Below are 16682 nucleotides of genomic sequence, written 5' to 3'. Positions count from 1 at the left end.
AAATTGGTTTAGTCTGAATGGGATTTTCTGACAGAAACAGTTTGAATGACATTTCCCCACCATCTTGATTAATGGGCTCTATCCCTGCCTCTGTGGGGTTTGTTGTCCATTAGAATAGGAGTCGGAACTGGTGGCTTTTCTTTCTGGCTCTGCCACCGCTTTGCTTTGTAGGCCCTTGGGTAGGTCACTTCCCTTCTCTGGACCTCAGTCTCCTCTCATCTGTCCAGTGGGAACAGGGACAGTTCTTGAACTCTGGGCAGTTGTGAGCTTGAGTGAGACAAGGGGCATTAAAGCCCTCTGTGAAGGAGAAAAGGGAACTTCTCAGTGAGTGGGGATCCTCTCTGTATGGTCCCAATGGGGAAGGGAAGAGATGGTGTGGGGGAGAAGACGGGCAGAAGGGGTCAAATGGGGCTAAACCAGAAATGCAGAGATTTTCTTCCTGTTAAAATGTCCTGGAGTCTCATCGCTGAAAAGTCACATCTTTAGTTAGGTTTGAACCAGCATCCTTTCAATTGCCAGGCAAAGGTGTGAACCACAGAGACTGATAACTGCCTGCTTCCCAGCTTTGCCTCAGAAGCACCTGCAGTGGTGCTACTGGTTAGTGCAGAAGTGACTATAGCTGGGGTTATAAATTCAAGTCTTACCTTAAATACTGGTTTCTATTACCCCTGTAGCTTCCCCAACTTGTTTTGCCCAATTCACATGGAAAGTTCCCTACTAGGAAAAGGAGAATAAGTTCTGAAATGTGGATGTGAGTGCTCAGCTTGGAAATATCCACCCTCTGCTGCCATGAATTCCAGTAGATTGTTCACTGTCAGAGAAAATTGATCTATTAGCTGCCAGGAAAGGTGTCTGGGCACCATATCTCCCTGTGTCTTCCAGTGCACACCTGGCTCGGTCACGGTTGTAGATTCTATATGCATTGAGTCTAGCTCTTTTCTAAATCTTCCTAACACAGCTTGGTAGTGTCTCACTCTCATAATCTGAAGGTTTTGAGTTCAAACCTCTCAGAAGACAGTGGTTTTTGCTCCCCGCTTCAAATTTTCTAAAGGAAATCAGAGAAAAGAAACTACAGGACAGTGTTTTCTAGGCATCCTCACACCCATCTAACACACACACACAGAGACTCTTCTAAGGCATTAACTTTTCCTTCTCTATTGAGTTTGTATTCTCCATAGAGCAAAATATATCAAACATGCAAGTCTAAGCCTAATACAATAGGAAACTCAATACTGATAAAATCTCACCCTCAGAGATCTTCCAATAAGCTTCTTTTGCAGACTAGTCTTATTTCTAGTCTGGGCCCAATCTTTTCACCTGGCGTAATCCTTGTTCCAGCTCAGGTGGTAGCTAGGGGATTTCTTATGACTGCAGCCACCTTTCTTCTGTTCTACCCACTTATATAACTTTGGTACAAGGCAAGAATCTTTTGTGTCTCTCCTGGGGAAGAGCCCCAGGTTTAAGATGGATTCCTGTACCAGGTGACATGCTCACATGTCCTGTGAGACCCTAAGCCTTCATTCTTCCTGGCCTGACTCACAGATGGTGCAGGACAGAGCCATCTACAGTCAATTGTCCTGATTAATGGGAGCCATCAAGAGTCCAAACCACTATTAATGGCCCACACTTTGCATCATTACAACAGGACCTCAGAGTTATAGTTCATATTTCTAGTTTCAGATACAAGAATGATCGGTTCATACAAATACGATGAACACACACAGTAGATTATAAACTTTGTAATGCTACCTTACATGCATAAAGCATACTCCAGTTACATTATATTCACACTCATTAGCATATTTTAATAAAATCATATGGAGTGCAACGTCATAGCAGGGAAAGGGTTTTACTGCAGCACCTGGGAGCAGTTGAGTTTCATGTTCAGGCTGTGGTATGAGTTTCTCCAGGTTTCTCGTAAGCACACAAGGCCCTTAGCAGGTGCTCTCGATACAGGAATGGCCCAGACATGATAAAGTGATGGGAATTGCATTTTCCTTTTTAATTTTTGTATTTCCAATGACATTTCTGTTGTGATTTCGTTTTGTTTTGTATAACTGTGTTTTCTCCTGGATTTGCTATTTAACTAAAAAAGGAATAAGGCCTCATGGCGCCGGATGGAGGAGTAGGCTGGGACTAGGACTGCTAAGAGAGTGAAAGCATCAGGTTTTCTGTATTGTTTCCTGCCCTCATTTTCTGACTAGTTTCTGTTCTGCATGAAATTTGCTGAGTTAGTAGAGCATCAGACTTTTAATCTGAGGGTCCAGGGTCGAAATCACTGGTCAGGTAGAAGGACAATCCCTCAAGATTTTCAGAAGGCATCTCTTGAGGACTCTCTTTGACTTCAGTTTTTCCTTTTCAGAACTTGGCCTTTCCTAGGAAGGGCCCTTTACTGCTTGGGACTGAAGGTGCTACTTCCTCACCTGTCCACTGGCATTGCAGTCTGGAGGAAGAAAAGCGTCTGGGCCTGCAACAAAGTGCTGTGTGCTGATTTTTTGAGAAAATGTAGGGCTGGTCAGAAAGGCATGTTCCCACTGGGTATTCCCTAACAGAAAAAATTGTCCTCACAGAGTCTTTCATGCCAGAAGTCAGACATGCTTAGCTGGTCCCATGGTGTAAGGGCTGGTGTTCAGAACTGTGAATCCTGAAATCAAAGTTCAAACCCTACTAGAACTTCAGGGTCTTTTAATTGCCAGCTAATTATCCTGGGATTTCCAAAACTTCATCTTGCTCTTTCCAATGTCATGGTAGCCTGTCTCTTGCCTGCTAGCTGTTGTGACTCGCACAAGAGGGCATGTTTGATCTGGAAGCGAGGCCCTCTCTTACACTCAGTCTGAATAAAGGTCAATGTACCACTGCATGAGATAGGTCAATTTTATTTTGCTTTGTATAACCGTGTTTTCTCCTGGATCTGATATTTAACTAAAAAAAGAAGAATGTCTCTGGGCACCAGATGGAGGAGCAAGATTGGCCTAGGGCTGCTAAAGAAGCAAGAGTAGCAAATTTTCTGCCCTCTTTTTCTTGACTAGTTTCTCTTCTGCATCAAACGTGCCCCTTTTCCTGTGAACCTGGCTAGCTCAGTTGGTAGAGCATCAGACTTTTAATCTGAGGGTCCATGGTTCAAGTCCCTGGTCAGCTAAAGAGGGGAGATTTCCCTCTATGGTACTCCTCCAACAACTGAAAAAGGCATCTCTTCAAGGTGTTATTTCACAACAGTCTTTTTTCCTCCAGGACTTGGTCTTTCCTAGAAAGGGCCATGTACTGCCTAGGACGGAAGAGGCAACTTCCTCACATGCCCACTGGCCTCTCAGTCTGGATTAAGAAAGGCCTCTAGGAGTGCAGCAAACTGTTACATGCCAACTTGGTGAGCAAATGCAGGGCTGCACCCGCAGGGTCATCCACACCAGAACTCAGCAGAGATCTGGGGGTTCGCTATTGGTCCCATGGTGTAAGAGCAGCCCTCAGGACTTTGAATCCTGCAATCTGAGTTGAATTCTCAGTGGGATCTGAGGACAATTCCTGTGCGACCTAATCCTGCTGGGTCTTCCAAGGCTCTGTCTTGCTCTCTCAAATGATATGAAAGCCTGTCTTTTGCCTGCTAGCTGTTGTGACTTGAGCACAAGAGGGGATGTTTGATCCAGAAGGCTGGCCGTGCCTGAAGTCCAGTAGGTAGGAATGGGAGCTCCATTTTCTCTGAGTCCTGAAACTGGTCTGCAGCCTGGCCTAGGAGGCAGCCCTATTGGTTGACCAACTGGCCCAAAGTCATTTGGGCCGTGTTGATGTTCCCCAGGAATGCTGAAGGGCCTAAGGTAAGGAGGCTCAATATTCCCCCCATCAGGCAGGGTGGAAGAGGAGGGCTGCAAGAGTGGGGGTTGATGAGCTGAACCTTCTAGCATTTAGTTGGGTACATAGTGAGGAACGCAAACTGGGAGAAGCAGTTGCTGGCCTGTGAGGAATGACTCAGCCGGTGGCGTAAATGGACCTTGTAATTACCTACAAAGCTGTGATGCTCAAGACCTATCTTTCGGCTACAGGGAATTTCCTCAGCCATGTATTTCCTCCTGCTCCACGAGTGCTGCTGAGGCTGAACATGACCTTCCACTTCTTGTGGGGCAATAGGATGTTCCTACCTAGACAGGAGATGTGTGGCTTTTCTTCCATATTAGAAGAGAGGTTGTGCCTGGTGGGCTTTGAAGTCTTTTATGGCTTTACTTTTTTGTTTTTACATTTTCAGTGGGTGGCTCCCAAGCAAGAGTTGACTCACTTGATCTTTCTTTCTTCTCCTGCTCTTTCTCAGCAAGGGGAAGAAAAAGAAGATCTCCTTCAAGCTGGAGTCAGAAGGACAACATAAGGATGACCTCCTGAGTTCCAGCTCCAGTCCGTTGCTCTACCAGCTGACCCATCGAAGGACTGCCATCACTTTCTCCAGCTTCGCCCATCGGTGTGTTCAGAATGGAGAGGGGTAACTAGTGGTGTTCCCCAATGGTGAGTCCTGGGACCAATCCTATTCAACTTAGTCATAAATGATCTGGAGAAAGGGGTAAACAGTGAGGTGGCAAAGTTTGCAGATGATACTAAACTGCTCAAGATAGTTAAGACCAACGCAGACTGTGAAAGAATTTCAAAGAGACCTCACAAAACTAAGTGATTGAGCAAAAAAATGGCAAATGAGATATAATGTGGATAAATGTAAAGTAATGCACATTGGGAAAAATAACCCCAACTATACATACGATATGATGGGGGCTAATTTAGTTACAGTTAATCAGGAAAGATATCTTGGAGTCCTCGTGGATAATTCTCTGAAGATGACCATGCAGTGTTCAGCAGCAGTCAAAAAAGCAAACAGGATGTTAGGAATCATTTAAAAAGGGATAGAGAATAAAACAAAGAATATATTATTGCCCATATATAAATCCATGGTAAACCCACATCTTGAATACTGCGTATAGATGTGGTCTCCTCATTTCAAAAAAGATATACTGGCACTAGAAAAGGTTCAGAGAAGGGCAACTAAAATGATAAGGGTTTGGAATGGGTCCCATATGAGGAGAGATTAAAGAGACTAGGACTTTTCATTTTGGAAAAGAGGATACTAAGGGGGGATATGATAAAGGTATATAAAATCATGAACGATGAGGAGAAAGTGAATAAGGAAAAATTATTTACTTGTTCCCATAATATAAGAACTAGGGGCCACCAAATGAAATTAATGTACAGCAGGTTTTAAACAAATAAAAGGAAGTTCTTCTTCACATAGTGCACAGTCAACATGTTGAACTCCTTGCCTGAGGAGGTTGTGAAGGCTAGGACTATAAGAGGGTTTAAAAGAGAACTAGATAAATTATTGGAGGTTAAGTCCATGAATGGCTATTAGCCAGGATGGGTAAGGAATGGTGTCCCTAGCCTCTGTTCGTCAGAGGATGGAGATGGATGGCAGAAGAGAGATCAATTGATCATCGCCTGTTAGGTTCACGCCCTCTGGGGCACCTGGCATTGGCCACTGTTGGCAGCCAGGACACTGGGCTGGATGGACCTTTGGTCTGACCCAGTATAGCCATTCTTATACTCTTATGAAGGGAGGGGCAAAATTCTCTGACAGAGTTTCTGTAGTGTAGTGGTTATCACGTTTGCCTAACATGCCAAAGGTCACTGGTTGAAAACCAGGCAGAAACAAAATTGCTTACTTTTCCCAGCTTCCCTGGCTGTCTAGCAAAGTTCCTACTACTGCCACTGGCATGTACCTGTGATAAACCCAACCCCTGCAGGACAGAGAGTCGGGAAATGAGCTGAGAAAGAGCCTTGGCATCAGCAGAGGAAAGCTAGAGGATCTGGGCCAGTCACCTTTTGGAGCCTTGTGGCTTGGTCTCCTCTGCCCTGGGAGGTTGGCTGATGGAGGTCAGCTCTTCCTGCTGGCCTCCTTTGTGTGTCTTGCCAAAGGAGGAAGTGAGGCAAGAATGGGGCAAAAGAGGAAAGTCGAGCTGAGGAAGGCAGGGCAGAAGCTAAGCCCCTCAGTGCGGCTAAGTGGGGTTAGTAGAGCGCCACCATTCATTCTGCAAAGTCTGGGGAGGTGCAGTTGGCTGCTGGGAGGTAGGATCCAGTGCTTGCCTCTTGGCTTCCCAGGGATGGCTACTTGCAACCCAGGACAGGAAGGATGGTTCTGGGTGAAAGGAAGACAAGCAAAGTTCTGGGAGGAAATTTGGGTGCGGGGTGCGGGCTTTCTGCTCGGGGGTTGGGGTGCAGGAGGGGTGGTGCTTACCCCGGGCACTGCAACTCCCAAAGTGACCGGTACACACAACCCTGTGACAGCAGCTCCCAGGTCAGCGGGCACAATGAGTCTCCATGTGCCGCTGCCTGCAGGCGTGGCCCCCAGCGCTCCCACTGGCTGCAGTTCCTGGCCAATGGGAGCTGTGGAGTTGGTTCTCGGGGCAGAGGCAGCACATGGAGACACTCCCCCCACCCCAGGGGATGCTGGGACATGCCAGACACTTCTGGGAGTGGCATGGAGGGACAGAGGCAGAGTGGGGAGGGAGCCACCTTAGTGTTGCTGGCACATCTCTGCACACCCATTGGGGGAAGGGGGGCAGAGGGCCTCCATGCACTGCCTGGAGTAGGGGCAGAGCACAGAGCTGCCTCTCCTCCTGGCTCTATTACAGGAGTGGGTGGATGGGGTCTTTTGGCCCGCAAGGTGCAGCAGGTCAGACTAGATGATCACACTGGTCCCTTCTAACCTTAAATGCTCTCAGTCTAAAAGGGAGAGGGAAGGGAAAAAAACCCAAACATTGTAATACCAGGATGACTCCACCTGCTCACAGTATAGTCCTGCCCCTTTCTTCCTTCACTGGGTGTTTAATGACCTGCAGGACATTGATTCTCTCATTCCATTGATAAACTGATACAATGTGAGGGAAATTAAACTCGTTTCCAGCTGAGAAAATGACACCTCAGTGTGGTGACTGGGAATTGAACCCAGGTCGACTGCACGGAAGGTAGCTATGCTCACCATTATACCATCAACACATCTGGTGAAATTTTCTCTTATGCTTGCCCAATGAGGCTAGGCCAGAATTGAGGCATTTTCCTGCCTGTTAAAATGTACTGGATTCTCTTCACAAAAAAGCCAAGCACCTCTATCTTCACCTGGGTTTGAACCACCAGCCTTTCAATTAGCCACCAACTTTGTAATTACAGACACGGGTAACTGATTACTTCCCAAGTTTGTCTATGAAGCACCTACATGTGTACAACTGGCTAGCGAGGGAGGCACACTGCTGGGGTTATGAGTTCAGGCCTCACCTAACGCACCGGTTTTCATTAGCCACGGAGCTTCCCCCATTGCTTTGTCTCATTCACATGGAAAGTGCCATAGAAGGGAGATGAGAGTAAATTCTAAACTCTGAAATGCGGCGGTGGCCCAGAGATTGGGATAAGGGGTTGGAAGAGAAAAAGCTCTAAGAGTGTAAAACCAGACAGTCTCCAGGGGCAGGTACGGTACAATGCCTCAACAAGGAGCCATTGGGTGTGGGGGTTCACTCCCTCTGTTCGATGTCCTGAGAGGTATTTGAAGATGAAGATAACGCCATGGCTAACAGGTGACTGACATGTCCTGGGTTCAAGAAAGGAAGGGACTTGGGTTAACAGTCTGAAAATTTGCATTACCGTCACTGTCTGACCCCGACTTCAGCTCGGAGCAGTTTTGTACATTGCTGGATGGAACAAACAGACTCCTGCAGAGCAGGGGCAGCTGTTTCCATGTCAGAGAGCCTGACACTTAGGAGACTTTCTATACTTGCTGTTTTGAAGCAATTCAATAAAATAACGGTGGAGCTACAATGTCCGGTCCAATATTTCAGCCCCCTGCTGCAAAACCGCTATTTTAGGATCTACACAGGAGGCTTCCAGTGCTAGGACACCTAACCAGAGAGCTGGGGAGGTAACACCTGCTGACTCTGAGGGTCCTGGGCTAAATCCACTTGCAGGTGAAAGTGTTTTGATTTATTTGATTGATAATGAGCACCAGCTACCAGGGGAGAAGCCCTGCGAGCCACTGCCACTGGGAAAGGGGAGAGGGAGAGGGAGCAAGAGGAAAAAGGTAGAGATATTGGAGACGAGGAATTGGGGGGAGAAGAAAAAGAGAACAGAGAGACAATAAATGATTGAAGCAGAACAGGTGTCCTAACTCAATCTTGCTAATCACAGGTGTTCAGAGAGACAGGTAGTTTCAGGTTTTCCAGTGTCAAGTCTGAAATTTGAATCTAACAATTTGAGTTCAAATGTCAAGGGGATCTCCACAGACCTGATCTCTTCCCCTTCCCCTTTTAGTATTAATTTTTATTTTGATGTGTTTGGCTTAACTGTGATCTTCTCTTTCCCCACCTGTATTGCAATTTGGGGTTTATTTTTATTTTGCTTCCCTTTTGTTCATGTCATTATAATTGTAACTGCAAAGGAATCTGCAGGAGCAAAAACTGACTCAAAACTTTATTTCGCCATCATGCAGGAATATCATACAAACAGCTCACGGAGCTGGAATCATAACACGGAAGGCCAGGGGATGGGAGATGCAGGTTTCCAAATGTTCTGTCTTTCTCAGATGACACATTTCAGCCCCTTGTATGCCTCCATCCTGTATGACCTGCTGGGCTTTGAGACATTTATTGTCTCATTCTATTGATAATGTGATTGTAACACAATGTGACTGAAATTAAACCACTTCCAGATGAGGAAACAACAGAAGAGAAAAAGCCATTATGGTATTGGCTTGGAATCAAACCCAGATCAACTGCTTGGAAGGTACCTATGCTCCCCACTATACCACCAATCCATCTAACAGCAGTAGCTTTCCTGCAGGCTCTGTGTGCTGACAAAGGGGGTGACACATGACCACAGAGTTAGTGAGCAGGGTGGATGGGCTGGAAGCTGCCTGACAGCTGGGAGCAGAGTTAGGATCCCAGAGTGACTGAAAGGGGGCAAAGGTGAAAATAGAGCTCAGTGGGAGCTGGCCCCACCCCAGGAGAGGGGAACTGAAGCTCAACTTCAGTCACAGAAAAATCTTCCCTCAGAAGGAAGGGGACAGCTTGTTTTAAAGACCAGGTTTGTGTTTGTTCCTGCTACATACGGAGGGGCGGGGTAGTGCTGATTCCAGTCCCCAGACTCTGGGAGGATAAGGAACAAATCCAGGCTGCCAGTGACTTGCAGGAGGGAGATGATCTTTGGACAGTGACGGACGCCTCATCCTAAAGGCCTTTGTCTGCCCCCTTCTAGTGACTGTTTGGTACTGGAATGCATTCACCACTCTTTTGGTCTCTCCTGAGGAAATAATGTTTCTGTGCAAAACACCAGAGCTTTTAACACAAAGGAAGAAAAGGAGATAGCAGAACGATGGGAATAGCACATAAGGAATGAAACACAAGATGGTTCTCCCATGTGCATTGACTTTTAACCTTGTTTGCGGTAGTGGTGGATCCATGTAGGTCCCAGGACTCCTCTGGGGCACCTGACATTGGTCATTTTCAGAAGACTGGACAGTGGGCTAGATGAACTGGTCTGACTCAGTGTGACTGTTCTTATGTTCTAACTGCTGTTTAGGAAACAGACGACCTTTCAGGCTACACAGAATTGAAGCAGGGTGCTGGGTTAGCTCCAAAGCTTGTCTCTTTCACCAACAGAGGTTGATCCTCAACAAGCGCTTACCCTCACTCACCTTGTCTCTCTTGGACTCTGAAAAGTGTTTTCTCTCCACTCCCTTTGCAGAGAAGTTAAGTTTCCCTTTGAACAACTATCCGGCTGAAGCAATTGTATTGACTGTGACACTAGAATTGAAGATTTAATAATATAAATAAACGAGTCTAAACCTGAGGTTCTGGTTTTCACATTGGTTTTTCTTACTCAGTTCCCAATTCTCTTCTAGAAAGGCTTCCAGGCTGCCTGTCCAGCCCAGCAAAAGTGGCCAGGAGAAAGCCCACAATCCTGCTCTTTCAGGTAGTGGAAGGCTGCTATCAAATCCCCCCTCACTCAGTCAGTCCCCAGTCTATGGCAGTGCATAGGATTCTTCCATCCTAAGTGCAGGACTCTGCACTTCTCCTTGTTGAACCTCCTCAGATTTCTTTTGGCCCAATCCTCCAATTTGTCTAGGTCACTCTGGACCCAAACCCTGTCCTCCAGCGCTTGGATTCTTTACATGCTTTCACAGAGCGAAGTGCACATGTTCCATGATTTCATAGGGCAGACTTTTGTGCTATTGGGAGCTTTCCCTGTGTGAATTTGACAGGTGGATCAACATAGAGAAACATTGTGACCCTTCTCAGGGTATTGAGGACTGTGAGTCTCCTTGCTGTCACCTGCCACAAGGAAGAGGGAGTTTTGCATTTGGCAGCTGGATGTTAGTGACCAAACTCAGCAGCCTGCTGGAACTCAAGGACCCTCCTCTGAGCTACAGCAGCCACCCTAACCTCTGAGTTCCTTCAGTGTGCCCACCTCTGGGGTCCAGCCTGGATCACCAGATCCTCAGTGAAATCCCAGATCCTCTCTTCCTGAAGTATCCCAGGTTTCTAGTTTTACTATATATCATTGCTACAGTATCTCACACAGCACTTGAGTACAGTTCTCGAACAAGCAAAAAAATTATTTCACAACGGATAGAGATTTAAACAAACAAACATGAGTGATGGAAACCAACTGTTACCAACTAAACAAAGGCAGAAAATGATAGAAGAGAAAGGCCAGCACAAAAAACAGAGAGAGAAACAATAAGCTACTAAAAGGACAATGGTTGGAACTCTCCATTTCTCTCAGTCTTTGGATTGATGGGTACTAGAGCTGTAGCAACAGTTGAGGAACCAGGGTAAATTAGAATCAAATTAACTTTTCAAGATTAGCCATCATTTCCTGTATGATTAACAAAACACAAAAACAAGACAACTTTCAGTTTTCCAAAATAATTCAGATTATCACATTCTCTTTCTCTTTAATCAATAACTTCACCTATAATTTCATATTAATTGGTAACAAGAACATATTGTGGCAGAGCTCTGACCTTGCTCCCGTGGGTCTTGCACTTCTAGGCAGTTTATGCTAGCCTCAGTGGCTCACTGTGACCCTCCACATAGCCCTTCTCTCTCTAGGGCCAGGGTTACAGTCTACTGAGCCCTTTTCATCATAGGCCTGCAAGGAGGTTGGTGAGAGAATTCCCACAGTCTCTGTTCAGCCGCCTGTCCTGACAGGGACCTGACTTCCCCTCCCAGGAGATGTTCCTGTAGTGGTGGGTTGGGGGGAACCCGGGCCCGCCCTCTACTCCGGGTTCCGGCCCAGGGACCCTAATGGTAGCAGCTGTTGGCAGCCAACCTTTCACTGCCAGAGTTGCTACATTTCCCTGGGCCACTTTCTCACAGTTCTCCTGCTTCTCCCTTCTTCACCCTTACCTTAGGGCTTCTTTAACCATGGTCTGAGGGTGTCTTCAGTAACAAGCCCTTCAGCTGCACTTCCTAACCTCTGGTTCCCTGGCTCTTCCCTGTCTGATTGGAGTGAGCCCTTTTTATAGTATCAGCAGGGCCTTAATTAGAGTCAGGTGGTCACATTAACTGAATGGCCTCACCTGACTCTTTGCAGGTTAATTAGAGTCAGGTGTTCTCATTAGCCTGGAGCAGCCCCTTCTCTGCTCAGTCAGGGAACAGAAAACTGTTAATCCAGTGGCCACTTTATCTGCCTTCTGCTATTCTGCTGTACCAGCTGGTCTGGATCTATCACAATATTCAAAGATCACAAATTCTTGTCATATATGTTAGTTTTCTTTTAATCTCCATTGCCAACAACTGAACCCTGGTTCTTATTGTGGTTTGTCCCAACGTAGGTCCCAATCACTTCTGTGAGTTCATATATCTCAGGATCTTCTGCCATATGTGTTGGTAGAAGGGGTCTTCTATGTCGGAATGTTTGCATCATGGAGAAAAATACCTCTCTTTTCACACTTTTTAATCTTTCAAAGTAGGAGGAGGTAGAGAAGTAATGTAAATGCATAAAGCACAAGAGAAACCTCTCTGGTCTACACTAAAGACATTTATCGGGATAGCTATATTGCTTAGGGGTGTGAAAAATCCACACAGCTGAGCAACGTAGTTACACAGCCCTAACCCCCTGTGTAGATAGTGCTACATGAGCGGGAGAGCTTCTCCTGCCAACAAAGCCACCGCTGCTTGCGGGGGTTGCACTAATCAAGTCCGATGGGAGAAATCTCTCCCATTGGCTTAGAGTATCCGTAATAGCAGTGCTACAGCAGCGCAGCTACATTGGTGCAGCTGTGCCAACATCAGCTTAATTGTGTAGCCACAGCGTCAGACACAAAACCATAGTATCAGGACTCAACATGCGAATATCCGGAAACCTGAAATCGGAGGCTGACAAATTCGTTGCCTCATTGGTTACCATCATTTCTATAGCCTGAAAGTCCTTGTTACCCAACCAGGCCGCCAGTTTGGGATCCACAGGGAAGGAATGTCCTATGAAGCACTCTCTCTTTGCATCCAAACAGTGAAAGATGATTGTTCTCAATCTAACCCTGGCATACTTTGGAAGTGTAATCAGGGACACTGAAGTATGAAGTGGAGTTGTACAAACAATTTTCCTTGGCTCACCATAGCTTCCTTTACTGGGGTGGAAACCAAGAACTGGGTGCGGACTCTTTCAACCTCAGCTCTTTCCAAATCCTTGGTCTTGGATAGGGGAAATTTACACTTCTCTGAAGTAGAATCCTTTACAAAACCACTTAAAATCTCAGCAGTGTTAATGAGGAATGGCTTCCTGAAACATGCCAAGCTTTTCTTTAATTCAGTAGCACAGGTCCAGGAAAGGGACTGGATACAGGCCTGGATCAGAATCTTCGTTAGTTACCAGAGCTGCAGATTCTATTAAAAAATGAGCATTTTTCTGAAGATATTACATTTTCAACACTGGTTTTATTTTATACACATCTTTAGAACCTACAAAAGATAAATTTGACAAAAACTCCACTTCTATTTCCTCAACATCTGTGTCATGAACGGCTGCATTTCCCATAGCACAGGATTAGCTAGGAGAGATCTTCTGTAGGGCCTGGGTTACAAATGCTTTGGGAACCAAACACATGAGCATTTTGCCTAGTTCAAAACCACTTACCATGGGATTCTCTTCCCAGATCATCGGAGACAATATTACCTTAAACAACTGAAATATACTCTGATCATATGCACTTCCTTCAGTTAGCTGGGGTTGTGCTGTTGTTCACCATTTCTGAGTGGAGATTTTAAATCACTGCTGTTTCTTTGTTAGCCTGTCCAGTAAATTAGAGAGTTCTCTCCTGTTGATAGAACTGCACTTCAACTTTCTCCATGTCATCATGGAGGGATGGAGAAAAAGCAAAGCTGAAATCATAAATGAGGACTTTAGCAAAGGGTCATTGTCTTAAATTCTTCAATAAATCTGAGCTACATCCTATCAAACTGAACTAATATCCAACTGGGTGACCAAACACAGCCTTCAGGAAAGATAGAAACCCACATCACAGAGAGAGAATACATTACAAGGGAAATTCCAGAGCAGGTTACATCTGATTATTCAGAACCGGGACAAGAGATTCTCCCACCACATTGTCCTCTTATCCATTCAAACCTGCTTCCCTCATCCCTGTCTCCATAGTCAGTTATGTTATTTACAAAATGTTTAGTATCCAAGCATCCCCATAATGAGAGAAAAACACCCCTCTTGCCAGAAATGGTTTTACAATAAATGGAACCTGAGATTTAAACTCTAAATGATCACACTCTATTTGGGATCCATTTGAATTCCCCTCCCAGGACTTTTGACACTCATCTCCAGTCACAGCGACTCTGATATAGGATTAAAGTAGTAAAAACACCATCTGCAAGCACAGACAACAGAGAATGCTTCATCACATGACACTTTGAGAAGTGGATGGATAGAATGCGATGAACATAAACTCTGCATGACTCAGGCAAAAGATAACAGTTCTGCACTGAAGGGGAAGGAGGGAATCTTTGAGTCACCCCATCTCCTTCCAGTGTCACGGAAGCTGAAATGACACTTTTTTCCTGCCCCAGCTCCTCTTCATTTACATCTAATTTGAAAAATTCCCAATATAACTGCTCTTCAGCACAACCCAGAGCAATGGGAGAACAACTGTCAATGATACAATCTGTATCACTGGTGACTCTAACAATAACTTTGCAATAGGAGGAATGGTATAAATGTGATGCTCCCTGGTTCCTCATAGGAAGGGCACAGTCAAATTACTTGTGGGACAATAGAAAGGACAAATAGGTCCATCTCAAAAGAGGGCGAACTGCAAAAGGCAAAAATGGACCACTCATCTGGACAAGCTGAGGGATAACGGTGCTGCAAACAGTTCAAAGAGCTTTAAAAGTTACTATGTGGGAATCAGGAAAAATATTAAAGAAAAGAAAGTCTTGATAGCCCTAGAGATTTTTACAATGTTGATCTCCTTTGCAGATTCTCTGTTGGCTAACATGGGCTGAGTGCCAAGAGAAGGTTTTCCCGCACTCACTGCATTCATAGGGCCTCTCCCCTGTGTGAATTCTCTGATGCTCAGAAAGGGCTGAACTCTTACTGAAGCATTTTCCACACTCACAGCATTTATACGGCCTCTCCCCTGTGTGAATTCTTTGATGGGTAATAAGGTTTAAGCTGTGGTTGAAGGTTTTCCCACACTCACTGCATTCATAGAGTCTTTCACCTGTGTGGATCCTCTGATGTCTAGAAAGGGCTGATCTGTGAGTGAAGCTTTTCCCACACTCATTGCATTCATAGGGCCTCTCATCTGTGTGGATTCTCTGATACACAGAAAGGGCTGATCTGTGAGTGAAGGTTTTCCCACAATTACTGTATTTGTAGGGCCTGTCCCCTGCGTGGATTCTCCGATGTTTAGAAAGGTTTGAGCTGCGATTGAAGGTTTTGCCACACACTCATGCCATTCGTAGAGCCTCTCCCCTGTGTGGATTCTCAGATGAACAGAAAGGTTTGATCTGTGAGTGAAGTTTTTCTCACACTCAGTGCATGTATTTTTTCTCTTTCGCCTAAGGATTTCCTTTTGTGTTGTGATTTCCATGAGGACCTTCTGAGTTCCCCAAGAGGAAATACATTCATCCAATTTCTCCCCTGGCTGGTTTCCTTGCTCTCTTTCTAGTCTGTGCTGAATCTCAAAGGAATTTCCCTGCTCATGACTCCTGGACACATTCCTTTTCGATCTTTGCGATAATGCTCTGTGTTTATCCACTGGCTCAACATTTTCCTGCTGAGAATTCTGCTCCTTTTTCTCACATGCCATTGCATCACCTGCTGTGAGAGACAGAAATCTCAAACAGGGATGGAAAGGAGAAGAAGACCAAAACAAGTGCTGAAGACAGTTCAAATAAAAATCAGGAACTGACCTCCCCCAAACTCTTCCCCTAAATAGGACAGAGGAGGGGGATGAATTCAGCCTTCACATCCCATCCAAATACGCAGGGGGAAGGGAGGAAGCTAATTCCTGGTGTCTCCTAAGATCTACAGGAAGCCATGAGCTATATTTACCCTGAGGATACAACCCCTGCTAGGCACAATAATGAACTGAGAGACCTCCCAAGGGCTTTGCTGGGCATACCAGATGTTTTCTTCAGGCACTTACAGATTCTGAGTTGGTTTAATGTTTCCTCACCTGTGCAGAGAGCTCTCAGAATCTCTCTTTCCTCAGAGCCTTGAAGATCTGGGACCCATGGCTCTTCCCCTTGTTCCAGCTGGGAGATCACATCAGGCTGAGTAACAGGAAACCTTGCTGAGATGAAAGAAAACAAAGGAGTTCAGTTGATTTCATAAGACTTAGTCATAAAAAACATTCTGTTTATTTAACTTCAGAGCTTAGTGTGACCTGGTGGGCCAGAGGCAGTTCTCACTGAAAATGCCAAGATCAGGGCAGGCTGAAAAAGAGATCACCCACACGGGTTATCGAGAAGCTGAAAAAAGAACTCACACAGCCCCCTTTATTGCATCCCAGTTCTCTGACTCCCAATCAGCACCTAGATCCAGCACAGTGAGAGGTTATTTAAAAACTGCTCACATAAACAAAATGATCTTCTGACCCCAAAGGTCAGCCACGTTACCAGGTCAGTATAAGTTTGGATCTTACTCAAAATACCACACTGCCAGCCAATCCTTTAGCATCTAAACTAAAGGTTTGAACGAAATAAGATAGAATGAAGTTAAATGAGAAAGCAGTGAGATACATTCCAAAATGGATAGATCAGGTTCTTAGCAGTATTAGTGAGTTGCCGGTGTGAAAGTCTGTCTGGAACGCATCCACAGCTTGGATGGCTCATTCAGTCCTTTGTTCCAGGATTCAGTTTGTAGAGAAGTAGCTCCAGAGGCAGGAAGGGGGATTGACGACAAAATGGAGATGATGCAGCTGAGCTTTATATTCCTTTTGCTATGTGGCTTGTTCTTCCTGTGTCCCAAACACAAGATTCACAGCACATGGCATGGAAAAGCCTTGGAGTTCTCATTACACAGGCTTACCCGGGAATGTCTTGCTGACTCAATAGGTGTATCACCTTGGTCCTTTCCATGGGCTCATTGTACAGCTGATGACCCTCAATGGGCCATCAAACAGGCTAGGCAGTGTTGATGCCAATATGTCTGGG

At 45.5% G+C, this 16682-nt stretch overlaps 1 protein-coding gene and 1 non-coding gene across 7 annotated transcripts in view; both read left to right on the top strand.

Moving 5' to 3' along the window:
* LOC127039339 (zinc finger protein 135-like) overlaps nt 1–16682 on the top strand; it is a 1030205-nt gene that overhangs the window by 47904 nt on the left and 965619 nt on the right. The gene's annotated exons all lie outside the window — the stretch shown is intronic.
* Nucleotides 3067–3139, top strand: TRNAK-UUU (transfer RNA lysine (anticodon UUU)). The gene has a single exon. It is a non-coding gene; the product is annotated as a tRNA-Lys (tRNA).

This window comes from Gopherus flavomarginatus, chromosome 23 (genome assembly GCF_025201925.1).
Source record: "Gopherus flavomarginatus isolate rGopFla2 chromosome 23, rGopFla2.mat.asm, whole genome shotgun sequence".
Classification (NCBI taxonomy): Eukaryota; Metazoa; Chordata; order Testudines; family Testudinidae; genus Gopherus; species Gopherus flavomarginatus.
This window is presented reverse-complemented; position numbering and strand designations above follow the sequence as displayed.